Here is a 27,986-nt window from a genome sequence, read left to right as displayed (position 1 = left end):
ATAGCGTTCCAGGCTTGAGTGATGAGAGTCGCTGCACTGTCTAAGCAGGGAAGGGAGGGAGAGCTTTGCAAAGGGGACTGAGGGCGTTTAAGAAAACCTTCCAGAACTCGGAAGGACTCCGCCGGAGCAGGACAGGGCCAGGCATCAGCCTCGGGGCCAGGTAAAGAACAAGGAAACCTGCAGACCCGTATCCAGAAACTGGGGTCAAAAGAGCAGCGCTCGGCCGAGCGGGCGCAACGCGCCTGCGCCTTACGTGCGTGCGCATGCGCCCCGGCGATCGCGAGAGCTCGCGGTCGCTCCGAGGCGCACGCCGGCGGTCGTCGCTGGCTCTTGTTTACCTGAGGGAGCTGCGGCCGGCCCCGAGGTGTGAGGTGAGCCCCGGGTCGTGCAGGCCCCTTCCCGTCCGGCTCAGCGGGAAAAGGACTCGGGAGTGGGGACTGAGGAGGTGCCGTCGCGGCTACCCGCTCCTCGGTCTAACCCTGTGCCGAAGAGCCACCAGCAGCCGCGGCACGTCCTCCTCAGGGATCGTTATTCTTGTCGCCGCCGAAACAGAAGCCTTGGGCGCCGAGCTGCGGAGGGGTGTCTCGGGGCTTTCTCGGGGTGGGCGGCGGGCCAGCGGGGGAGCCCGAGTTTGGGGCTGGGGGCTGAGGCGGACCGATGCCCGCGGACTGGATTAACCCTCTCGGTCCCGAGCCCGCGCCGAGCAACCTGTTCGAGTGTGGCCCGCGCTCCCCGCGCGCCGCCCTCGGCCCGTCCCTGGGGGGCTCGGTCGGCGCCGCAGGGGCGTGTGGCGCTCCCTGGCCGCTGGGGGCTGTGGGTGGAGCACGCGGCCGCTGGCGGGGAGGACGATGCACCGAGGGCTGGATGTGGGGGCGCGGGCGGCGTCGCAGCATCTGGACTGCTTCCCGTTTCTAGTCCTGAAAGTTGTCTCCTTTCCTCCCTCCCGTAAGTTTTGCAAAGTCTGCTTATTCCTCCTCGAGGCTTCCCCCTCTGCCCCCCTTGGACGCTCCGTGTGTTTGCCCTGGGGTACCGCGGGGAGGTTCATCCATAGCCTCTGAAATAAGGTGCTGTTAAACATTTCAAGACATTTTAACATCTTCCTAGAGGCCTTTTTCAGAATTAGGTGCCTTCCTCAATAAGAGAAAAAGGGGTGGTTTTTTTCTTTCTTTTTTAAAAGAACAGAAGCGTATGCCACTAATTTAGGCAGAAGAGTCAACTCGAAGTTGCAAAATATCTAGGAAGGACAAAAGGTCTGGGTTTTGGCCCAGAATAAATGAAATTTTGAATTTTGGTTCCCTTTTGAATGTAGGCAGACAGAGCAGCAGAGCAGACCAGCAGCTATAGAAATAAATGACTGCTCTCTAAGGTTGGTCAAACAATATCTTACTTTATAGAAGTAGTTTGGAGAGACCTGTAATGTTTATGTACCGGAATTGGGTTACTTGGCAAGGCCAATACCGCAGGAGCAAGGAAACAAAGACTTGACAAGGGGGATGTTAACTCCCTCTTGAACCTTCTTTCAGCCTTTAATGGTGTGCTGACAGTCAAAGGGATAGATAAATCCTTAGTTCTGTTATTAAGAACCATTTACTCCTCAACATAATGCTTTCCATCCTTCCTTTTTTTTTTTCCCCCATCCATACTTTTAAGCAAATCAGTACCATCTTTTTCTTCCATAAGAAGGAGAGGGGGGAAAAAAAAAGTGTGTGTTTGAAGTACCAAACCACAACATAGAGGTAATAAGATAGGAAAGTGATGTAAAAGCTTAAGTGGGCAGGCTTGCAAGGATAGAGCTGAAAATAAAAGATAATTGAGATGCAATTCTTCTTACAGTGTTGCCTTTTATTTAGTGAAATAACAGGTTCCTCCTCTACCCCCCTCCCCCCAAATGCTTTGAAACTGTCAGGAAAATAAGGTAATTAATTGTCAAGGAATCATATAACAGGAGGCTTCCTGTGTGCTGTTTTGGATCTGTCGGGAATTCTCTGTTCCTTATTAATTGATTAAGAGGAGAGGCAAGCCTCTCCCCGGGGCTGAGGAATCCAGGCATTTCCTTCATTAGTTTTTCTATACAGAGATAAATACCCTCTTCCTTCTTGTGAACCATAGGGTAAAAGTGATTGTTTAAAACTCTCTCTCTCTTTAATATGGATCGCCTCTGTTTTGTAAATCTGGAATTTTAATATTTATCTTTGCTGATAATAACTACCTTGTAAGACAGTATATATGCCCACACCATGTTAATTAAAACACCTTTGCTCCATCAGAGCTCTAGTCCCCGTGTCTTTCTTACTCTCTCTCTCTCAGGCTATTTCTTTGGAGCGCAGAGGCCCTCTGAGTTCACTTTCCTGCCCAGTCTTCTAAGACCCCCTTGAGAAGGTGCTGTGCGCATTCACCCCATCGAGAGGGCACCTGAGGCCTCTGTTAACAGAGCGAGCCCCGTGCTAGGGGCTTTATTGGCTTTCTGCGTAAACCAAGGAATATCAGCCTCTTTCTCTCCTTTACTTATTGTCGACTCCGGACCACCAGGTTCCGGTCCATTAAAGGACCTCAGCAGTTAGTAAAGCCTATCGTTTTACTTTCTCTTTCCTCCTCCATTTTTTTTTTCCTCATCCACTAATATTCCCTGCCTCTACATCTCTCCTAAATCTACCAGTCAGTGCCCTATTAATAGAGGAAGAAAGGACTTTAGGTTCTTTCATCCCTTTTTTCATCTTAGGTACTGTATTCCTCTGAGCTTTGTTTTGTGCTTTGAACATTTAGGTGGATTTTTCTAGAGAGATCCTCATCCATGATTGAGATATTTGAAGTAGGGAGCCTTGAGGGGAAGATAAATAGTAAAGTGCATGTTCTTTAGCACAGTGTTGTGAGCGCATCATCATTGGGCAAAGAGAGGGGTTTTAAACTCACTGTAAGTCCTCTGTTGCCCACTTGACTGGCAAAAAATCTCTCTCCCCAACTTAAATTTCCTATGTGTTAGTAAAACTATGAGATTTCATACTGAAAACTTATTCTGAGCATGTTAGTTTGTTGATGTTAGACTGCTGTTGACTTCCGGAGACATGTGATAGCAAACAGTTCTTACTGCATCTTTACCTTCTTTCACATGGAAGAGCAGTGTTGGCCTCAAGTGTTTTTTAACCCCTAAATCTCTAGAATTAGAGATGTTTAAAGCTGCAGCTGCCCACAAAAAGAGCAGTAGTGCAAGTGAAAAGCAAGACTTTGAAATATGTATGAGAGGAATTGTTCAGTATAGATTTGGGAGAAGGGTCACAGCATCTTAAGGAAAGAAGTGAAGGTTTTTAATAGTGGCATTTCCAGACGGTTAGGAATGAGTGTTTGAAGAGTAACAACTCCTCTTTAACTAGAAATTAGTTTTAACTGACTGTTGCATCAGAAATGATGAATCTATCTTTGAGTTACAATTTGTTATGCTGAGAACTAGCAACATTTTTGGGGGATCCAAGGAAGTTTAAGAAAAAACAACTAGGCTGCTGCTGCTGCTAAGTCACTTCAGTCGTGTCCGACTCTGTGCGACCCCATGGACTGCAGCCTACCAGGCTCCTCCATCCACGGGATTTTCCAGGCAAGGGTACTGGAGTGGGGTGCCATTGCCTTCTCCAAACGACTAGGCTAGTAGGCCTAAAAAAAAAATCCTGGTCACCAAAGTTTATCTCATTAAACTAATTTTATAGTCAAAACACGCAACCATGCTAAAGGGGGAAAAAAAATCAGGAGCTTGATATTAGAGCATTTTCTGAACACATTTTAATGGAGAGGGGAAACCAGGCTGAAATTTCAACCTGATTTTTTTTTTTTAAGTCCAGACTCTGGCCATCTTTTAACTTTCCAGTTTTGTTTTTAGCTTTAAAAGGTCTTCTGCTTCTGCTTTCTCTACTATTAAAAGTAATGTATAATTTGTGAGATGCCTACTGTTCATTTTAGTTGTGAACTTTATTGTTTTTCCTGTATTTTTTTAAGCCCCATCACTCAGCACACTGGAAGATTAGATTATCTTTTGTAATCAGTAGATGACAAGATGGACTTTAAAAATTAGATAAAGTAGCAAAGTGATACCTTGAGATTAGTAAGAATCTAGGCGCTATGAATTAAATATGCTGCTGCTAAGTCGCTTTGGTCATGTCCAACTCTGTGCGACCCCATAGACGGCAGCCCACCAGGCTCCCCGTCCCTGGGATTCTCCAGGCAAGAACACTGGAGTGGGTTGCCATTTCCTTCCCCATTGCAAGAAGGTGAAAAGTGAAAGTGAAGTCGCTCAGTGTGTCCCACTGCAACCTCATGGACTGCAGCCTACCAGGCTCCTCCGCCCATGGGGTTTTCCAGGCAAAAAAGGTACTGGAGTGGGTTGCCATTGCCTTCTCTGATGAATTAAATATGAAGCTATATACACTTTAGCAACCAGAAAAGAGTAATCTGAGAATGAATTTGTTTTTAAAATAAGATATGGAAATCAAAAGGCCAAAACCCACATGAGTTTTAGGAAAAGGAATCTAGCACTTTGAGCAGCGATATGCTCTCAGTGTGTACTTTGCTTTCTAAGAAGATGATAATTTCCTTGAGAGAAGAAGCTTCAGAGGTAGTGATTGCTAATCCTTATAATGCAGTCTTGGAAAACTCTGAAAGAAGACAAAAGACTATCCTCCTGTTCCCATTGTAGCCAGTGTGTTTGAGGCAACCTTTAACTTCTGAATTGGAAATGCAAAATGTTACGTACATGTATAGTGTGTCCAGATAAGTAAATCTAAGCTGAGGAAGATTAAAGGAATCACTTTCTGTACAGAAAGTGTGAATTGGAATAGAATTGCTAACATCTTTTGTTGCGGGGCCTTGCTGACAAGCCCCCAGGGCTCACTTTTGTCATTGTCTCTTCTGGGATTCTGCCAGCTTTCTTTCCTCTTCACAGTTGCCATCTCCTGCTTTTCCCACCTGAGTTCTTTGGGTCTGGCTTTGTAGCCAGCCTCTGAAGACAGTCTTCCAAGATTGCATCCCCTTTATTTCTGGTCTTCAGGGCAAATACTCAACTTATTTTAGGGGCTTTTACTTTTCATCATCTAAAGAGAACTGGTAAATTGGGGAATATCAGATTCCTGATGTTACACATTGATAAAAATTAAACAGAACTGGACGTGGAACAACAGACTGGTTCCAAATAGGAAAAGGAGTACGTCGAGGCTGTATATTGTCACCCTGCTTATTTAACTTATATGCAGAGTACATCATGAGAAACGCTGGACTGGAAGAAGCATAAGCTGGAATCAGGATTGCCGGGAGAAATGTCAATCACCTCAGATATGCAGATGACACCACCCTTATGGCAGAAAGTGAAGAAGAATTAAAGAGCCTCTTGATGAACATGAAAGAGGAGAGTGAAAAAGTTGGCTTAAAGCTCAACATGCAGAAAACGAAGATCATGGCATCTGGTCCCATCACTTCATGGGAAATAGATGGGAAAACAGTGTCAGACTTTATTTTGGGGGGTTCCAAAATCACTGCAGATGGTGATTGCAGCCATGAAATTAAAAGACGCTTACTCCTTGGAAGAAAAGTTATGACTAACCTAGATACCATATTAAAAACCAGAGATATTCCTTTGCCAACAAAGATCCGCCTGTTCAAGGCTATGGTTTTTGCAGTGGTCACGTATGGATGTGAGAGTTGGACTGTGAAGAAAGCTGAGTGCTGAAGAATTGATGCTTTTGAACTGTGGTGTTGGAGAAGACTCTTGAGAGTCCCTTGAACTGCAAAAAGATCCAACCAGTCCATCCTAAAGGAGATCAGTCCTGGTGTTCATTGGAAGGAATGATGCTGAAGCTGAAACTCCAATACTTCGGCTACCTCATGCGAAGAATTAACTCTTTGGAAAAGACCCTGATTCTGGGAGGGATTGGGGGCAGGAAGAGAAGGGGGCGACAGAGGATAAGATGGCTGGATGGTATCACCGACTCAATGGATATTAGTTTGGGTAAACTCTGGGAGTTGGTGATGGACAGGGAGGCCTGCCATGCCACGATTTATGGGGTCACAGAGTCGGACGCGACTGAGTGCCTGAACTGAACTGAACTTTTTATCATCAAAAGAGAACTGGTAAATTGGGGAATATCAGATTCCTGATGTTACACATTGATAAAAATTAAAGGTAGGGTTAAGTGTATCTAGTCCTTCTTGTTTTCTGATGAAATAGTCATCAGGTCACTTAATCAGAAATTAGTTTTCCACATATCTTACATTGCTCTGTAAAGAAGTGAATGTCTCTTTTCTCAGGGTTAGGGCATGAAAAATTGTTGGCCAGACGCCTCATTTTTTTACTGGTCCTTGGTGCCTTAGACTATTCCCTCCAGTTAATCCAGCAATTCCCTTTATTCAGCTGAGCTTCTGCAGATTACTATAGTAAAAGATATGATATCAAAAAGAATGCAAAAAATCTTTTAACCTTTATATGATCAGTTGCTGTATTTTTTCAGTATTTCCTGGTTTCCTCAATCTTCTGTGTCCTCTCTGAAACTTACAGCTTCTTCAAGGATGGTTCTCTCAGGAAAAAGGACTGTTGCTATCCATACTCACGTGATCCTGATTAGAAGCATTTATTTCATTATGTTGTTGAAAAGCAATTTAGAATATATATCAAAAGTTTTTTTTAACTGTGCGTAATATTTGGTTCAGCTGAGAGGTGATCTAATTTTTTTCAGTATTGAAAATCAATTTTTGACCCATTATAAGTTTATCATCATTTTCTTTGCTTTCCTTGCTGCCTGTAGTAGGGTATTTTTGTGTCCCTTGGCTTGTTATTTAATCAACAGCCAGTAAATCATTGATTCAAGTAGTAATATTGTCAGCACACATTCATAGATTTAGCAGACTTAATTTTCCCATACACAACATGTGAGAGACTTTAAAATAACATTGCAGCATTTATAATACTTTACTACTATTTTGTTTTGTTTTTGTCTTTTGACCACACTGTGCAGCTTGTGGGACCTTAATTCTCTGACCAGTGGTCAAACTCGAGCTCCCTGACATAGAAGTGTGGAGTCCTGATCACTGGATTGCCAGGGAAGTCCCTATAATATTATATTTTTAAACAATTCAGGTAGTTTTATTCTGTTCCATGTATGTATATTTTTGACAAAAGTGGGAGACTATATGCTGTTTTGTAAACCATTTAAATTTTTATTTTTCACTTATTGTATTGTTATTGTCTTTTCAAGTCAGTATATACACATCCTGCTCATCATTTTTAGTGAGGGTGTTATGTGTTAGTTGTACCTTAGTTTAACCAATTCCTTATTGGTAGACTTTCAGATTGTCTCTGGGTTTTTGTACCAACATTTCAGTTATACATCATGTGTACTTGTGTTTATTCTCTTAGCATAAATTGTAGAATAGGTCTGCCGAATCAAATTATATACATTTTAAGGGTTTTTGATGTCCATAGCTATTTTTTTTTTTGAAATACCAACTAGTTTGCTTTTCCTCCAGTAGTATTTGAAAATGGAGAATTTCCTGGCGGTCTGGTGGTTAGACACTTCACTACTCTGGCCCGGGTTCAGTCCTTGTTTGGGGAACTAAGATTCTGCAAGCTATGTGGGACAGTCAAAAAAAAAGTATTTCCAAGTGTTGGAATGTTCAATATATTCTTCTTTCTGCACCCTCTCCTATACTTTGTTTTGTTATTCTTACTTTGCTCATCTGATTGGCAAAAATGTTATATATCATGTTTGTATGTTTTTATTAGTAAAGTTGAATATCTTCTCGTATCTTTGTTGGCCATTTATAAATTTATGTCCTTTTTCTATTTTTCTATTAAGGGAGTATTCTTTATCTGCTTTTTAAAAAATTCATTTTATATGTTACTTTTGCTAAGCACATAATTATGTGCAAATATCCTGTACTGTTTTCAGTCATTCTATTTTAGGATAGCATTTCTCAAAATATGACTTAGATCACTTGTAACAGTACCGAAATAATCGTTAGAATGCATGTATATCATTCATTTTCCAGAGGTTCGGATTTCTTAGACCTGTGGGGTTTCTATGAATCTGCTGCACATTAAAATTAGGGAACCACTGACTTGGAAGAAATAGGAATTCCTTATAATATTTTTACTGTTCCTATTTTTCTTCTTGTCTCATGGCATTCTACTGTTTTTTCTTATTTATCTTAATCATAAACTACAGTCTTAATGTATTAAGGTTTTATCCTATCCCAGCCTAACAATAATTTTACAAAAATGTTTTGATATATGGAAATTTGAATGTTAAAGTACATAAAGGAAAGCACTTTTGTAAGTCTGTGAGAAGCATTGTTTGTAAATGAGGCAAAAGGAATAACTGAGGGAAAAACAAGTAAAATCGAGTAGACAGAAGTATAAGAGGGTTTCTCATCTAGTTTAAAAAACTCAATATTACTTTGTTTCTTCCTCAAGTTTTGTGTGGTAATCTTCTTTGAACCATAAATTTGGAACCCATAGTGCTTGAAAAATAGTCTAAATGAAAAATTTGTAATTCTCATTGTTATATTCATATTCAGTAGGGAGCAATGGTCCCTTTAATTTTTTTTAAGTTGCAAGCAGATGAATATGCTGCATAAGCAGCAAGCTACAAAAATGGCACTTCTATGGATGCTTGATACTGTAGCCAAATAAAACTTTCAGGGGTTATTTGATACATTTAATGATATTCATAATTGTTACCTTTAACTATCATAAATGATAATTAAGCTTAAATATACATGACTGTGTTTAATATCACTTTTCCATAGCCAGACATCACATTTCTGGGCCCAGCTTGAAGGAGGAAAATATATGGCAGGCCAAGAAGTTTTAACAGATACTTAATGATTTAGAGATTTCAGTATTAGAGGTGAGACGTTTGGGGCAGAGGTTGCTTTTAACTTTGGTGTTTTTAATTACTAAGGTTGTAGACTACTTTCCTTTTCCCTTCTTCTACTCAAGACCATATGCTTGGGGGAGAAATTGGGAGGATTCAGCCATGGCTTTACTTTCTCCAAAGTTTTCTTTGCCCAGTAATGAAAGCTTGGGATGCAGAGGTCCCTGTCATTGGTAGTACACAAAGGACAGTTTCTTTCTCTGCTTTAGCCAAGCCGGTTCAAGTTCTGTGTCATAGGCCCTAATATCTATTTGAATTGTCCTGTTAACCTGGGTTGCTGAGAATTTCTGAACCTGACTTTCTCATGTTTTCCCAGCCGAGGTTGTGTACTTCAAACAGAAATATTTGACATCTGTGAAACAAAAATAAAGTAAAAGCAGACTTAACATCATTACAAAACCAAGTGGAAGTCTGATAGTTTTAGAATATGCTTTTTTCCTATCAATCCTGCCTTCCACTCTACCTACCCTTCCAGCCCCAAAAGAGATGCATATTTTTGTCCGTAGAAAAAAAATGAATGTGAAAGTTGCATCCAACTCTCTGTGACCCCACGGACTGTAGCCTGCCAGGCTCCTCTGTCCCTGACATTCTCCAGGCAAGAATACTGGAGTGGGTTGCCATTTCCTCCTCCAGGGAATCTTCCCAACCCAGGGATCGAACCCATGTCTCTAGCATTGCAGGCAGATTCTTTACCGTCTGAGCCACCAGGGAAGCCCCCAGGAAAGGCAGTGTCAAATCCTACTCTGAAACTTGGTGGAAACTCTTAACTGGAAATCATTCATATTCTACGCTGTAACTTTCTAGAGTTGACTCTTCTCTGCAGCCTGACTGTGTGTAATGAAGCATTTGTTGGTCAAACGTTTTCTCTATCTATGTACTAAATCTTTGTACTATCTAAAAGGATGAAGCATTGTTGGGAAACTGTCCTGATACTACTTTTAGAATCTTCTGTTTGCCAGTGCGGTATTGGTTGATAGAAGTAAGTCTTTGTATCTTCATTCAGTAATAAAACTACCTAAAGTTTGATGTTGGTTTACCTTTTATAGAGTACATTATTTTATAATTTACTCATACATCTTTGATAGGGAGGTGCAACTTTTAGAAAGGAAAATTCTGAGCTCAGAGAAGTTAAGTGATTCACATAGTTGGGAAGAGGCTTGAATCCATATCTTTTGATTTCTTTATAGTTTACACCTTTCACAGATACCATCTGCTGAATCATGTAATGATTAAAACATATATAATAAAATTTAAATAACTTGTCATTAAGTGTGGCAGATACTTAAATTTAGGACAACAGCATGCAAGTTTTTCATATGGATCAATTATGTCTTGTGACAAATGAAAAACTACCATTGTAGGTGGGAAATTAAACTATATGTTATATAAACAACTGAGGGAAGAAATAGTGCTTTCCTTTAAATGCTATTTATGGATTCTCTGGTATGTCTATAGCAAGAATGAGAAGGTAGAAAAACTGTCGTATTTTTTTCTGAACTACCCATGTATTTTATCTGTAAGGCAGAATTGTATCTCTCGTCAAAGTTTGTGATTGTTGTTGTTAGCCACCTGCCCGGCACTTGGAATTTTAGTTCTCCACTAGGGAGTGCACTGGAGCTCCAGCAGTGGATTTGTGCAGTTGTAACCACTGGACCACCAGAAAGTCCCAAAGGCAGTATTTTAAAATATCTCTTTCTAGTAGCTGATTGTTAGTGTGTAGAAACGCAACTGATTTTTGTATACTGATTTTGTGTCCTGCAACTTTACTGAGCTAATCAAAGTTTTAATATCAAACCTGTAATGTTGTAAGAGGAAATTGCTAATTTCTCCCATTTTTAAAAAAAAATTATTTTTCAGATATTTCAGTCAAAGGAAGAAATAGCTCTTCTCCTAAGATGCAATCTGTTGTTTGGGAATGTGGTTGATCAAGTTGACACGTTGGCCGCATGGTACCCAATATAATAAAATGGAAAGAAGAGGCAAGACGATGTCATTTTCCCATTTTGAGAAACCAAAAACAAATGCCTTTTGTGAGACCAAGCTAACAAACCTCTGACGGTGCAAAGACTAATTCTGTTTGAAGAACTTAACAGTAAGATAGAAGAAGTCCTTTCAAGCTGAGACCTGCAGGTGTACAAAGATCTAAAATACATATTGAGTAGGCCTGATCATCTGAATCCCATTCAGTTGAGAAAGTGTGGCTATGAGTTGGATCGACTTCTATCTGTGGCCCTTGACTATGTTTGTGGGCCGTATAGGTGGGCACAGTTTGTTTTCTTTGTGCCTGTTACCTTGAGGATGTGCCAGGATTTGCCTTATAACACTGCCTTGATGCCCAATCTTCTGAATCACTATGACCAACAGACAGCAGTTTTAGCAATGGAGGTAAGACTTCATCTATTATTTGGCATGTCATAGAAAATTATTCTTGTATTGCCCTTTTAATCAGTCTAATGAATGTGTTTGATAAACAGCAGGAACAACTAACATGTTATTTTAAACTGCATCTTGTACATTAAAAAGTTATGTATTTAGGTTCAGACTCTTATAGATTGAAGATTGGAATCTATCTACCCCCCCTCATGTTTGGGGCATGTTACTCATCCTAGTTTTCAGATATTATTCTTTTATGAAGAACTTTGAAACATTGGAACTGGGGAAGTAATAGCCTTTCAGAAGTTTAAATTGTCAAAGTTATGGTTACATCTTTTCTTTTATTTGATAATAAGACTTTAAAGAGCAGACTATAATAATAGTATTCATAATTCACTTAGTAAATATTGAAGATAACATGATTTTGAAAATGGGTTCTTTGGTTCAGCCTTTAGGCTGGTTGGTTTACAGTATTTACATTGTCTGAAATACTTAAGATAGTATCCTGGTCTTACTATCTTTACATCAATTTAAGAACAGTAACTCCCAAGCAGTGATAGAGGTTTTGTTGTGTGAATTATCTGTTCTTGACCTCTCAGGCCATCATGAAAATCTGTTGCCTTACTTGAATTTTTCTAATGATAATTCTTTAGGTACTTTTTAATTATTTTAGTTTAGACGCTATGACAAATTAATGGATATAGTTAATAATAGGTTTAAATAATATTGTATGTGTTTCAATAATGGTTTTAGAATTGTGGACAAAGTTATGTTTACCAGATAGGAATTAGGGGGCAGTAAACTGTGACAATAAGAGGTAAAAGCTTTGAAATTGTATAAACTGCAGCAGCAGCTACCACTTTCTCTCTGTATTACTTTGGTCAAGTTACTTGAGCTTTCTTACCATTGTCACTTTGCTTGTAAAACAGAGTTAACACTTTGGAAGATACAAAATGAAGCATTTCTACGAAATGAAGCTTTTATGAAGTATTTGGCACAGTACTTTTGGAGTAAGTTCTCTTAAAGTGATAGCTTTTACCATGTTCTCACATTCTAGTATTAATGTACCAACATAGTACATAGAATTTAAAGGTTTTTTTTTTTTTTTTTTAAATTATAGTCTTTAATCCTTTGTTACAGTGCTTTCAGCAAATCGAATACTACTTGTTTTGGAATCTTCATTTTATAGTAAAATTCAAAGATTTAGTACTTCCAAGTAAACTAGCATAAATCTGGGAAATTTTGTAGAAAGATGATTATTCATAGATTTTGAAATGTAGAGGGCAACTTGTGTAGTCCAAAGAGTTGAAAATATTGTAGAGGTTGAAGAAAATATTTCTGCTCTTCTACTGACTACACAAAGTCTAACTGGTAAGGAGAGATTTGGTATAGACTGTTAGATTGTGCATATGAAAATGGGTATTGGTTTAATATTGGAATTTGGTTCCTGGCATGGTAGTCCCTGTTGGGTATTAAAACTACCCAGTTCTCTCACCAAAAAAATGAAGGAGAACTATCTTGGTTCTCAGTTCAGTTCAGTTCAGTTCAGTCGCTCAGTCATGTCCGACTGTTTGCGACCCAATGAATCGCAGCACGCCAGGCCTCCCTGTCCATCACCAACTCCCAGAGTTCACTCAGACTCACGTCCATCGAGTCAGTGATGCCATCCAGCCATCTCATCCTCGGTCGTCCCCTTCTCCTCCTGCCCCCAATCCCTCCCAGCATCACAGTCTTTTCCAATGAGTCAACTCTTCGCATGAGGTGGCCAAAGTACTGGAGTTTCAGCTTTATCATCATTCCTTCCAAAGAAATCCCAGGGTTGATCTCCTTTAGAATGGACTGGTTGGATCTCTTTGCAGTCCAAGGGACTCTCAAGAGTCTTCTCCAACACCACAGTTCAAAAGCATCAATTCTTCAGTGCTCAGCCTTCTTCACAGTCCAACTCTCACATCTAAACATGACTACTGAAAAAACCATAGCCTTGACTAGATGGACCTTAGTCGGCAAAGTAATGTCTCTGCTTTTGAATATGCTATCTAGGTTGCTCTTAATTTTTCTTCCAAGGAGTAAGCGTCTTTTAATTTCATGGCTGCAGTCACCATCTGCAGTGATTTTGGAGCCCCAAAAAGTAAAGTCTGACACTGTTTCCACTGTTTCCCCATCTATTTCCTATGGAGTGATGGGACCGGATGCCATGATCTTCATTTTCTGAATGTTGAGCTTTAAGCCAACTTTTTCACTCTCCTCTTTCACTTTCATCAAGAGGCTTTTGAGTTCCTCTTCACTTTCTGCCATAAGGGTGGTGTCATCTGCATATCTGAGGTTATTGATATTTCTCCCGGCAATCTTGATTCCAGCTTGTGTTTCTTCCAGTCCAGCGTTTCTCATGATGTACCCTGCATAGAAGTTAAATAAGCAGGGTGACAATACACAGCCTTGACGTACTCCTTTTCCTGTTTGGAACCAGTCTCTTGTTCCATGTCCAGTTCTAACTGTTGCTTCCTGACCTGCATACAGATTTCTCAAGAAGCAGGTTAGGTGGTCTGGTATTCCCATCTCTCTCAGAATTTTCCACAGTTGATTGTGATCCACATAGTCAAAGGCTTTGGCATAGTCCATAAAGCAGAAACAGATGTTTTTCTGAAACTCTTGCTTTTTCCATGATCCAGCGGATGTTGGCAATTTGATCTCTGGTTCCTCTGCCATGTCTAAAACCAGCTTGAACATCAGGAAGTTCACGGTTCACATATTGCTGAAGCCTGGCTTGGAGAATTTTGAGCATTACTTTACTAGCGTGTGAGATGAGTGCAGTTGTGCAGTAGTTTGAGCATTCTTTGGCATTGCCTTTCTTTGGGATTGGAATGAAAACTGACCTTTTCCAGTCGTATGGCCACTGCTGACTTTTCTAAATTTGCTGTCATATTGAGTACAACACTTTCACAGCATCATCTTTCAGGATTTGAAATAGCTCTACTGGAATTCCATCACCTCCACTAGCTTTGTTCATAGTGATGCTTTCTAAGGCCCACTTGACTTCACATTCCAGGATGTCTGACTCTAGATGAATGATTATCTGGGTCGTGAAAATCCTTTTTGTACAGTTCTTCTGTGTATCCTTGCCATCTCTTCTTAATATCTTCTGCTTCTGTTAGGTCCATACCATTTCTGTCCTTTATCGAGCCCATCTTTGCATGAAATGTTCCCTTGATATCTCTAATTTTCTTGAGGAGATCTCTAGTCTTTCCCATTCTGTTCTTTTCCTCTATTTTTTTACATTGATCGCTGAAGAAGGCTTATCTCTTCTTGCTGTTCTTTGAAACTGTGCATTCAGATGCTTATATCTTTGCTTTTCTCCTTTGGCTTTTCACTTCTCTTCTTTTCACAGCTATTTGTAAGGCTTCCCCAGACAGCCATTTTGCTTTTTTGCATTTCTTTTCCATGGGGATGGTCTTGATCCCTGTCTGCTGTACAGTGTCACGAACCTCATTCCATAGTTCATCAGGCACTCTATCTATCAGATCTAGGCCCTTAAATCTATTTCTAACTTCCACTGTATAATCATAAGGGATTTGATTGAGGTCATACCTGGAATGGTCTAGCGGTTTTCCCTGTTTTCTTCAATTTCAGTCTGAATTTGGTAATAAGGAGTTCATGATCTGAGCCACAGTTAGCTCCTGGTCTTGTTTTTGTTGACTGTATTGAGCTTCTCCATCTTTTGCTGCAGAGAATATAATCAGTCTGATTTCAGTGTTGACCATCTGGTGATGTCCATGTGTAGAGTCTTCTCTTGTGTTGTTGCAAGAGGGTGTTTGCTCTGACCAGTGCATTTTCTTGGCAAAACTCTATTAGTCTTTGCCCTACTTCATTCCGTATTCCAAGGCCAAATGTGCCTGTTACTCCAGGTGTTTCTTGACTTGCTACTTTTGCATTCCAGGCCCCTATAATGAAAAGGACATCTTTTTTGGGTGTCAGTTCTAAAGGGTCTTGTAGGTCTTTATAAAACCGTTCAACTTCAGCTTCTTCAGCGTTACTGGTTGGGGCATAGACTTGGATAACTGCGATATTGAATGGTTTGCCTTGGAAACGAACAGAGATCATTCTGTCATTTTTGAGATTGCATCCAAGTACTGTATTTCAGACTCTTCTGTTAACCATGATGGCTACTGCATTTCTTCTAAGGGATTCTTGCCTGCAGTAGTAGATATAATGGTCATCTGAGTTAAATTCACCCATTCCAGTCCATTTAAATTCACTGATTCCTAGAATGTCGACGTTCACTCTTGCCATCTCCTGTTTGGCCACTTCCAATTTGCCTTGATTCATGGACCTGACATTCCAGGTTCCTATGCAATATTGCTCTTTACAGCATCGGACCTTCCTTCTATCAGCAGTCACATCCACAGCTGGTATTGTTTTTGCTTTGGCTCCAACCCTTCATTCTTTCTGGAGTTATTTCTCCACTGACCTCCAGTAGCATATTGGGCACCTACTGACCTGGGGAGTACCTCTTTCAGTATCCTATCATTTTGCCTTTTCATACTGTTCATGGGGTTCTCAAGGCAAGAATACTAAAGTGGCTTGCCATTCCCTTCTCCAGTGGACCACAATCTGTCAGACCTCTCCACTGTGACCCACCCGTCTTGGGTTGCCCCACGGGCATGGCTTAGTTTCATTGAGTTAGACAAGGCTGTGGTTCTGGTATCATTTTAAGTCAGTATAACTCCTTTGGAAAGGAAATAGAGTTGTAAGAAATAAGTCATAAAGATTTATATACTGACTTGGGTTTTAACTTTTGCCTCTTTCATGTAGTAGCTTTCAGACTGTGAAATTAAGTCACCTAGCATCTTTGTGATCTGGTGAAGGAAATGGCACCCCACTCCAGTACTCTTGCCTGGAAAATCCCATGGACAGAGGAACCCAGTAGGCTACAGTCCATGGGGTCGCAAAGAGTCGGACACGACTGAGTCACTTCACTTCACTTCAGCATCTTTGTGAAAATAATTTGTGAAAAGGCACTAATAACAAAAATACTTTGAATGGCTATTAGGATTAAATGAGAGATTTAAGTAGCTAGCAGAATGCATGATGCAGAATAGATGATCCAGAAGTGTTAATTCTATTCCAAATTTCATTTCTAAGTGACCCTAGAGAGAAAGTACTAGAAAGATGATGTGTTTGTTTTATATGAATTTGCATCTCATTGTGGGCTCCTGGGGCTTTCATAATGGTGGCATGGTGAGCTGTCTCTCTCCTCTCTTCAAACAGGCCCATATAGGCTAGACATTTTGCTGGCAGTGAGACTGCATCTTTTTGAATTTCACTCGTTCTAGGGAGAGCACCTAGTTGAGTAAGAGAAAGCTCTGGTGATATGAAGTGATGTCAGGGATAGTTGGGTTGGTTGTCATATCAGGACAGTGATGCCACTGACAGAGTCTCCTGACAGTCTGAGAGTGTAAAGTTTCTGTAATAGCAAAGGATGTGGAAGTTCAGCAACCAGTGCAGCACACCTGCAAATAGAAGTTAGGATTCTGAGATCCTTACAGGGACTTGTCTGCTGATGACAGCCTCCTGTCTCTGATCCAGGAACTTTGGATCAGCTTGCCAGCTTTTTGTGGGAGCAAATAATTGGACCAGGTAACCCCAGCACATTCTTCAGTGTTCTTTGTGGACTGGATGAGTTGAAAGACATTTCCTAGGTAAAGCATCTTTCAGCAGACCCAGGCTTCAAGCCTGTCTCGGGTTCATTCCTGTGCTGATGTTTGGTGAAATCAAAATGAGTCCTTCGAATGAAATAATATATGGTATTCAGCTAAGGATGCCAGGAGAGAAATTGCAGAATTTGGGCTATTTCAAATTTGCTTATTATTGTTCACAATCAACAACTTGGGTGTTCTTTCATTGTGTATAGAGAATTCCTCCTCAATACTTTGATTGAAATTGGAACATGTTCAAATAAATGGGGTGAATGTCCATTTATTAAATTGGGGAAAAGATCCTTGTTAGTATGTTTATTTCTCTTACTGTACAAAATGTGCCTTTAAGTTCTTAACTTGATGTCTGTCTTTTCCCTGAATATTGTGGCTTTTGATACAAACAAGATTGCTCATTCCTGAGTTTCACACACCCTTTTGAACTGTCTGAATTGCCAAGTACACGATACAGTACAGTTGTCTCCAATGTACAATTGACGTTGTACAGGAGACAGGAATCAAGACTATCCCCACGAAAAAGAAATGCCAAAAAGCAAAATGACTGTCTGAGGAGGCCTTACAAATAGCTGTGAAAAGATGGGAAGTGAAAAGCACAGGAGAAAAGGAAAGATATACCCATGTGAATGCAGAGTTCCAAACAATAACAAGGAAAGGTAAGAAAGCCTTCTTCAGCGATCAGTGCAAAGAGATAGAGAAAAACAATAGGATGGGAAAGACTAGAGATCTCTTCAAGAAAATTAGAGATACTAAGGGAACATTTCATGCAAAGATGGGCTCAATAAAGGACAGAAATGGTATGGACCTAACAGAAGCAGAGGATATTAAGAAGAGGTGGCAAGAATACACAGAAGAACTGTCCAAAAAAGATCTTCATGACCCAGATAATCACGATGGTGTGATCACTCACCTAGAGCCAGGCATCCTGGAATGTGAAATCAAGTGGGCCTTAGGAAGCATCACTACGAACAAAGCTAGTGCAGGTGATGGAATTCCAGTGGAGCTATTTCAGATCCTGAAAAGTGACACTGTGAAAGTGTGGCACTCAATATGCCAGCAAATATGGAACACTCAGCAGTGGCCACAGGACCAGAAAAGCTCAGTTTTCATTCCAATCCCAAAGAAAGACAATGGCAAAAAATGCTCAAATTACCGCACAATTGCACTCATCTCACACTCTAGTTCAGTTCAGTTCAGTCCAGTCGCGTCGCTCAGTCGTTTCTGACTCTTTGTGACCCCATGAATTGTAGCACATCAGGCCTCTCTGTCCATCACCACCTCCCAGAGTTCACTCAGACTCATGTCCATCGAGTCAGTGATGCCATCCAGCCATCTCATCCTCTGTCGTCCCCTTCTCCTCCTGCCTCCAATCCCTCCCAGCATCAGAGTCTTTTCCAATGAGTCAACTCTTCACATGAGGTGGCCAAAATATTGGAGTTTCAGCTTCAGCATCAGTCCCTCCATTGAACACCTGGGACTGATCTCCTTTAGGATGGATTGGTTGGATCTCCTTGCAGTCCAAGGGGCTCTCAAGAGTCTTCTCCAACACCACCGTTCAAAAGCATCAATTCTTCAGCGCTCAGCTTTCTTCACAGTCCGACTCTCACATCCATACATGACCACTGGAAAAACCATGGCCTTGAATAGATGCACCTTTGTTGGCAAAGTAATGTTTCTGCTTTTCAATATGCTATCTAGGTTAGCCATAACTTTCCGTCCAAGGAGTAAGCATTTTTAAATTTCATGGCTACAGTCACCATCTTCAGTGATTTTGGAGCCCAAAAATATAAAAAGTCTGACACTATTTCCACTGTGTCCCTGTCTACTGCCATGAAGTAATGGGGCCAGATGCCATGATCTTAGTTTTCTACATGTTGAGCTTTAAGCCAACCTTTTTACTTTCCTCTTTCACTTTCATCAAGAGGCTTTTTAGTTCCTCTTCACTTTCTGCCATAAGGGTGGTGTCATCTGCATATGTGAGGTTGTTGATATTTCTCCCAGCAATCTTGATTGCAGCTTGTGCTTCCTCCAGCCCAGTGATTCTCATGATGTACTCTGCATAGAAGTTAAATAAGCAGGGTGACAATACACAGCCTTGACGTACTCCTTTTCCTATTTGGAACCAGTCTGTTGTTCCATATCCATTTCTAACTGTTGCTTCCTGACTTGCATATAGGTTTCTCAAGAGACAGGTCAGGTGGTCTGGTATTCCCATCTCTTTCAGAATTTTCCACAATTTATTGTGGTCGACACAGTCAAAGGCTTTGGCATAGTCAGTAAAGCAGAAATAGATGTTTTTCTGGAACTCTCTTGCTTTTTCATTGATCCAGCGGATGTTGGCAATTAAGTAATGCTTAAAAATCTCCAAGCCAGGCGTCAGCAATACGTGGACCGAGAACTTCCAGATGTTCAAGCTGGTTTTAGACAAGGCAGAAGAACCAGAGATCAAATTGCCAACATCCGCTGGATCATGGAAAGAGCAAGTGAGTTCCAGAAAAACATCTATTTCTGCTTTATTGACTATGCCAAAGTCTTTGAGTGTGTGGATCACAATAAACTGTGGAAAATTCTGAAAGGGATGGGAATACCAGACCACCTGACCTGCCTCTTGAGAAACCTGAATGCAGGCCAGGAAGAACTGGACATGGAACAACAGACTGGTTCCAAATAGGAAAAGGAGTACGTCAAGGCTGTATATTGTCACCCTGCTTATTTAACTTCTATGCAGAGTACATCATGAGGAACGCTGGGCTGGAGGAAGCACAAGCTGCAATCAAGATTGCCAGGAGAAATATCAATAACCTCAAATATGCGGATGATACCACCCTTATGGCAGAAAGTGAAGAAGAATTAAAGAGCCTCTTGATGAAAGTGAAAGAGGAGAGTGAAAAGGTTGGCTTAAAGCTCAACATGTAGAAAACTAAGATCCTGGCATCTGGTCCCATCACTTCATGGGAGATAGATGGGGACATGGTGGAAACTGTGGCTGACTTTATTTTTAGGGGCTCCAGAATCACTGCAGATGGTGGTTGCAGCCGTGAAATTAAAAGACGCTTACTCCTTGGACGGAAAGTTATGACCAACCTAGACAGCATATTCAAAAGCAGACACATTACTTTGCCAACAATGGTGCGTCTAGTCAAGGCTATGGTTTTCCCAGTGGTCATGTATAGATGTGAGAGTTAGCCTATAAAGTAAGCTAAGTGCTGAAGAATTGATGCTTTTGAACTGTGGTGTTGGAGAAGGTTCTTGAGAGTCCCTTGGACTGCAAGTAGATCCAACCAGTCCATCCTAAAGGAGATCAGTCCTGGGTGTTCATTGGACAGACTAATGTTGAAGTTGAAACTCCATTACTGTGGCCACCTGATGCGAAGAGCTGACTCATTGGAAAAGACCCTGATGCTGGGAAAGATTGAGGACAGGAGGAGAAGGGGACCATAGGATGAGATGGTTGGATTTCATCATCGACTCGATGGACATGGATTTGGGTAGACTCTGGGAATTGTTGATGAACAGCGAGGCCTGGCGTGCTGCGGTTCTTGGGGTTGCAAAAAGTTAGACACGACTGAGTGACTGAACTGAACTGATATGCCTCTTAATTATAGTTTCTCCTTCCATTTGTCATCTTCCTTTTTTCGTGTAACACACTTGCCCTGCAGATTGTCTCAGACTTTATTTTGCTCTTTGCATCCCTATGGTGTTTTTGACCATGTTCCTCTGTCTGTTTTTGTTTTGAAAGAATAGTTCCAAGGCACTGTGATATCTGCTTGTTACTCTCTATAAATTTAGCAGCCATCGATGTTTTCCTAGGTCAAGAATTTTATTAGGGGTTTGTAAAATGGTGATATTCTGTCATTCATCATTTCTCATCTAGAATACTTTATAAACAGAAACTTCCTCATTTTGATTATTGGACTGTTGAGTTACTCTTATGTTCAGTGTATATAAAAAAGACAGTAAATATGCAACTGTTCTCCTTTGTTAGTTTTTAGGATAATAAATTGATTCATAAGAATCTTTCAAAAGTGACTCAGATCTTTCTCCTTTCAAATATCATCATTCTCCTTTCAAGTATCATTATGAAGTCATGGATTTTTACCATATTTGATGTGTTTCAGTCCACTGCAGTTATTATTTTGTTGTGGCTCAGTCTGTTCTGTTTTTGGTAGTGAGCAGCTCTTCAAGATAGCACCTAAGTGTTTTTGACACTACCCTAGTGGTTTCTGATAGCTTCCTTGCTTTCTGGTATGATCCAACCTCATTTTGTAAAATTCTGCCCCAGAACTTGAATTAGCACTTTCTTTTGTGAGCGCTGGTTCCTTTTAGTTGGAAGGAATTTTCATTCATTTTTACAGATTGCTATCTGGGTGCTATGCTTATTGATACTAGGTTAGTAATTTATAGGTCTCTTCAAAGATGGAGCTAGGAAATATTTTTTTAGAAAAAGAAAGTTCAGCATGAGTTTATACTGATAACTTGTAATTAAATAATATTGGAGAGTTTTATTTTTTAGAATGTTTGTTTCTTCTCATACCAAAACCTTATGATATACAGACATTACATAATTTCAGAATAATAGCAGTATCATTACTGAAAGCACTATAAGGTTTGTTTGTATTTCTTATGCCCTTAGGATGTATTTCACCAAAGATGTGCAGTCAGATTGCTGTGTTTTAGAGTTAAGCACTCCTCTGTTTGGTTTAACTCAATACACAGTTTAGGTTTGTTTTTCATTTTGATTTTGAGGAACGACTTAAAATTTTTTGGGGTTTAAATTTATTTTTAATCATGTTTAAAAACTTGATATATATGACAAGGTACATTCAGAGGAGTCTCGTTTCTGGACTGTGTTTGTGCTTAGTCACTCATTTGTGTCTGACTCTTTGAGACCCAGTGAACTGTAGCCTGTTAGGCTCCTGTGTCCGTGGGGATTCTCCAGGCAAGAATACTGCAGTGGGTAGTCATGCCCTCCTTCAGGGGATCTTCCCAACCCGGGGATCAAACTCAGGTCTCCCGAATTTCAGGCAAATTCTTTACCATCTGAGCCACCAGGGAAGGCCATGAATACTGGAGTGGATAGCCTATCCTTTCTCCAAGGGATCTTCCCAACCCAGGAATTGAACCGGAGTCTGCAGTTGGATTCTTTACCAGCTGAATATTAACCTTATTCTTTCCTTCCCTTGAGGGTAGTTGTTTTTTTAAAGCTTTTTGTTTATCCTTCCACTAAAAGTTATAGTAATTTTAGAAAATGTCTATATAATATCTGTGTATAGCTATATATTTTTCACGCTCTTTTGATATAGTATCATACTGTTTGTTTTCTCTACGTTGTTTTTTTTTTTTACTTAACAATACATCCTGGCTATTTCATAGTAGCACTTATAGATAATATTCCTCAGAATTTTTTTTTAAATTGTGGCAAAATATACATGTTGCACTAGTGGTAAAGAAACCGCCTGCCAATGCAGGAGATGTGGCTTCGATCCTAGGGTCGGGGAGATCCCCTGGAGGAGGGCATGGCTTCCCAATCCAATTTTCTTGCCTGGAGAATCCAGTGGACAGAGGAGTGTGACAGGCTACAGTCCATAGTGTTGCAAAGAGTTGGACATGACTGAAGTGACTTAGCATGCATGTACACAAAATATCTATAACATAAAATTTACCATTTGAATCTTGTTTTTTATTTTGGCATACCATGCAGCTTGTGGGGTCTTAATTCCTCAACCAGGGACTCAGTCCAGTCCCCGGCAGTGAAAGTTCAGAGTCCTCACCATGAGACCACCAAGGAATTCCCCCGTTCCAGTCATTTTCAAGCGTGCAGTTCAGTGGCATCAAGTACAGTCCCCTGGTATGTCATTACCACTCTCCCTTACTTTTTCAGCTTCTGAAGCTGAAACACTGTACCTATTAAACAATAATTCCCTGTTCTCCTCTCCCCCCAACCTTTGGGCACCCAGCATTCTGCTTTTTTTCTTTGTCTCTGAATTTGACTACTCCAGGACCTCATTTAAAGTGAAATCATGAAATATTTGTCCTTTTGTGATTGGCTTATTTCACTTTGTACAATGTCTTCAAGATTCATCCATGTCATAACAAGTGTCAGAATTTCCTTCCTTTTTAAGACTGAATAATATTTCATTATATATTTATGCCCAATGTTTAGTTTAATCATTCATTCATGAGACACTTGAGTTCCTTCCATTTTTTGGCTATTATGAACATAGCTACTATGAGTACAGATGTATAAATATTTGTTCCAGTCTTTGCTTTAAATTTTTTTTTTGGTTATTCTCAGAAGTGAAATTTGAGGATGGCATGATAATTCTGTTTAATTTTTTGAGGAACCTCCAAACTGTTTTGTATAGCAGCTGCTCCATTTTACATTTTTGCCAGCGATGCTCAAGGGTTCCAGTATCTCTATATCCTCAACAACACTAGTTATTTTCTGGGTTTTTGTTTTGGAATAATAGCCATTGTATTGGGTATGAACTTGTCCTCATTTTTTAGTTCAGGTCCTACTGCAGGACATTTGCTTTTGAAAGCAGAACTTGCTATTGAGGTCCTTATTCATCTTTGTAGGGCCAGCAGGTAATATAGTACCTAACACATAATAACTGCTAAATAAATGTTTGAGTGAGTTAATGAACTTCATAAACTGAATTCTGGAAGAGGTAGTTGTAGTCGTGGTTGTGGTTGTAGAGCTGTACCCAATCACGTGATCTCCTGGAATTGTAAGTAGCTGTGGGTTTGTTATGGTTAGTAATGGTAGTCCTGACAGGAGTACCAGAGATACCACTTTCCTGTGAACACCAGTGTTTTACTTGGCCCTTTTTTTTGGAACAGGGAAAGGTCAAAGTGACTTGAAGTTTTCGATGGTATGTGTTTACACTTGTAAGTAGTATAGAAAAGTAAAGGAATAAAACAAACCAGCTTTCTTATCTCTAGACCTCTCATTCTCTTTCTGCCTAAGTAATCTCATCTCCATCTTTGCCTGTCAAATTCTAATGGTTGTATTTGACGGATCCCTCCAGGCTTCTCTGTCCGTGGGATTTCCCAGGCAAGAATACTGGAGTGGGTTTGCCATTTCCTCCTCCAGGGAATCTCCCTCACCCAGGGATTGAACCAGCATCTCCTGCTTGGCAGGTGGATTCTTTACTACTGAGCCACCAGGAAAGCCAAATTTGATACATTAATTAATAGGAGAAAATGGGAAGAGATAATAAAATAATATACATGGTATCATCCTGTTTTTTTTGAAGAAAAGTGTATTCTTGTTCATGTAGAGTAAGTGATCTGGAAAGATTTTTGTCAAGACCAACAGTGATTGTTCTTGAATTAGCACAATTTATTGTGTTTTCTGTGTTTTTCATTTAATGTTTGTGTTTTCTGATTTTTTGGTAAGAAACACATTGTATTTTTAAAAGAGTAAAATTAGTACAGAAACTTTATTTTTAAAAATCCCAGCTGTCCTTTTTTATCTAGCTCCCAGTTGCAGTGTCTAAGACTTAGTATTTATTAAATATGTTTTTATCTGAATGACTGAAACTTAAGGAAGAACTTGGTAAATGCCGTAAATAGGCATATAGTGCTGAGAGGATTCAAAGAGAAAAGGATTATGTGTGGAAAGGATCAGTTGCAGATGATGTTTGAATTGACCTTGAAAGACAGGGTTTTGTGTTGTTTTATTTTTAAGAGGATACTATAATTTAATACCCCTTTGTACCAGTGATTAACATTTTGTGGATAGGCATTTGAGGAAATGAAATTTTTTTGATTGTATTTATTCTTTAAATACATGGCTTATATTTTTAGGATACATGCATTATCCAGCAGACTGACTTATTATCTTCTATTTAGGTTAGTATTATTACAGTGGTTTTCCCTAAGCAAACAACAGCCTGGTGAAGTGGATTGAAGAGCCTATCATGTGATAGGGAAACCAGCCAGGAATTAGGAAATTTCTAAATCGAAAAATGTGAAAAATAAGTAGTGGAGAATTAATTGCATTTAGTTATTTCTGACTTTAAGAAAAAGTAAGCTTTTAAAATTTTAATTGATTTTCTTGCATTTTAGATCACTTTAAAAGAATGCCTTAAAATGCTTATTTTAAAGTATTAATTGTGATGAATTTGGTTTGTAAAGTTTAATCTTTTGAGTCAGACTATAATTCACAACGATTCATGATCCTTGAAATGTTAAAAGTACTTCCTGAAGAAAAGTTAGATTTTATGGGCTGCTCCAGGAGCTCCCCATTGACTTAAGACAAATATACTCTGGTGATAAAGTCATATTTCTGCAAACTAGCTCACTGAACTAATATTGGAAAGTATTTAATATGCTGTCATAAGATGTTAACAAAATAAATTTGTAAAAGAAAAGCACATCTATCTGACTAAAGGTATTTTACAAATGTAGACTTTATATATATACAAATATATAAAGTAATTCTTTAAGTTTTAGGCCTTTTCTCTTTAGCATTTTATTCTTACAAAAAAGCTTTTAAAGGTCTTATTTTACATAACTTAAAAAATTATTCTAAAAAGTTTTTTAAAAATAATTTCTTACTCTAATTTGGATCTAAAATAGAATAAATACCATTTTTGAATTTTCAAGGCCATTCCACATTTGGTTTTACATTTAGTAAATTTAGTCATAATATTCCCAAACCCAGTAGGATACAGTTTCTATGGTTATCAGACCCTTTGTAGAGTGACAAAGATTGGAATTCTGATTGTCATGAGTCAAAGTTTGGCCTTTGACTCTGTTCCCCTTTCACACTCCTTGCTAAGCCTGGGCTGTTGCTATGTTTGAAGGCTTGTCAGCTAGCAGGTTCCTATGGTAACAGGAATGGAAATTTCAAAGAAGAGAATAGGAGCACAAAGGCTTGGTTGATTTGAATTTGAAGAAAGAATAGAAGGTTCCCTGTCTTGCACCTTTGTTGAAGAAACCAAAAATTTAATTTTAGAAAGTTATTTTTCAGTTTGTAAACTTCATATACCCTGGTCTTAATTTAGTGTATAAAAGTACTGCTGCTTAGGGAGTACTCAGTAAGAATCTTTTAAAAATTTGATCAGCTGAAGATTCTTTTTTCCTCCTTTATAGAGCTTTAATAGTCTGTGTTCCTTATATATATTCTCAACTTGGCAGTATGTTGGCCAACATTTAATTTTTACTTTGATGAAGTTATAATCGGGGCAGTTTGCTTATTTAAAAAATGTTAATATTTTTTGTTTTTACATAATTATGTTGAGGTATGATTTGTATACTGTTAACTGTACCCATTTAACAGTGTTCAGCTTGAGTTTTGACAGAAGTTTATATCTGTGAAACCATCATCACTATCAAGATATCATACATTTCCATCACCTCAAAAGCTTCCTAGGGATCTTCCCTGTGGCTCAGACACTAAAGAATCTGCCTGCAATGCAGGAGACCCAGGTTCGATTCCTGGATTGGGAAGATCCTCTGGAGAAGGGAATGGGAATCCACTCCAGTATTGTTGCGTGGAGAATCCCATGGACAGAGGAGCCTGGTGGGCCACAGTCTGTGGGATCGCAGAGTCTGACACAACTGAGCGACTAACACTGCTGCTGTTGCTAGGTCGCTTCAGTCGTGTCCGACTCTGTGCAACTCCATAGACGGCAGCCCACCAGGCTAGCCCGTCCCTGGGGTTCTCCAGGTGACTAACACTACTACACTACAAAAGCTTCCCTGTGCCCATTGTAGTCCACCCCTCTGAGTTGACTCCCTGCGGAAGCAACCACTGATGTGCTTCTGTCACTGTGGATTAGTGTGTTCATTTTCTGGAGTTTTATATGAATGTACATATAGTATCCACTTTTTTATGTCTCATTTCTTTCACCCAGAATTGTGATTTAGATTTTAATGCATGTTTTATTTTGCTTTTTAAAAACACCATTCCAGTTGACAGTTGACTTTTTCACTTGGTAGTTGAGCACAGGGAATTGAGCAGGGTTCCTGGTGCCCATCAAATAGGCCTTCTGCAGCTTTATTAATTTGTAACTCTTTCCTAATCTCTTTTGAAGCTGTCATTTACTAGGTGCTGTATCCTATTTTACATATTCTTATTTGTATATATTGTTGTTGTTCGGTCGCTAAGTTGTGTCTGACTTTTTGCAACCCCATGGACTGCAGCATGCCAGGCTTCCCTGTCCTTCACCATCTCCTGGAATTTGCTCAAACTTATCTCCATTGAATCTGTGATGCCATCCAGTCATCTCATCCTCTGTCATCTCCTTCTCCTCCTGCCCTCAGTCTTTCCCAGCATTGGGGTCTTTTCTAGTGAGTTGGTTCTTCACATCAGGTGGCCAAAGTATTGGGGCTTTAGCTTCGGCATCAGTCCTTGCAGTGAATATTCAGGGTTGATTCCCTTTATGATTGACTGGACTGGTTTGATCTCCTTAATACATCTATGTATATTAACACCATTTTATAGAGGAAAAGCTGAAATTTAGAGAGGTTACAGAGAACAAACTGGTTAATAAGCTCAAGGGCTCTGGATAAGAATGCCAAGGTTTAACTCTTGGTGCTGTCTTTGTAGCTATGTGATCTTCGGCGAGCTACTTAACCTTCTGTGTCTTCTTTTCTTCACATTTATTATAAAATGGTATGACTAATGATAGTACCTGCCTTATGGGATTGTTGAGAAGATTAAGTTAGGTGTGTGAAGCACTTACAGCACTGCCCAGCCGGTAGTGAGTGTCCATCACTGCTAGCTGAGACACAGAACAAGATACTTACAGCTAGTGAGTGACAGAAGCATATACTTAAAGCCTTATACTCAGTGCAAGCAGCGCAAAATGGTGATTCAAGTCAGTTTTATAATTCATGATGGGGCTCACAAATGGACGTTTTACTAACATGGTAACATATCAGTATCAGATTAGTTGGTATTGTATAGTTGAGGACTAAGCAAGTTTGAGACTTACTTAAGGCATACATGTGCTTGTATGTATGATGTCTATACATACATCAGCAT

General features: G+C 39.8%; 1 pseudogene; it reads left to right on the top strand.

Moving 5' to 3' along the window:
- Window positions 1–10,207: 10,207 nt before the first annotated feature.
- Window positions 10,208–27,986, top strand: part of LOC128068157 (frizzled-3-like) — a 43,703-nt pseudogene continuing 25,924 nt past the window's right edge.

This window comes from Budorcas taxicolor, chromosome 24 (assembly GCF_023091745.1).
Source record: "Budorcas taxicolor isolate Tak-1 chromosome 24, Takin1.1, whole genome shotgun sequence".
In the NCBI taxonomy this organism is placed as follows: domain Eukaryota; kingdom Metazoa; phylum Chordata; class Mammalia; order Artiodactyla; family Bovidae; genus Budorcas; species Budorcas taxicolor.
This window is presented reverse-complemented; position numbering and strand designations above follow the sequence as displayed.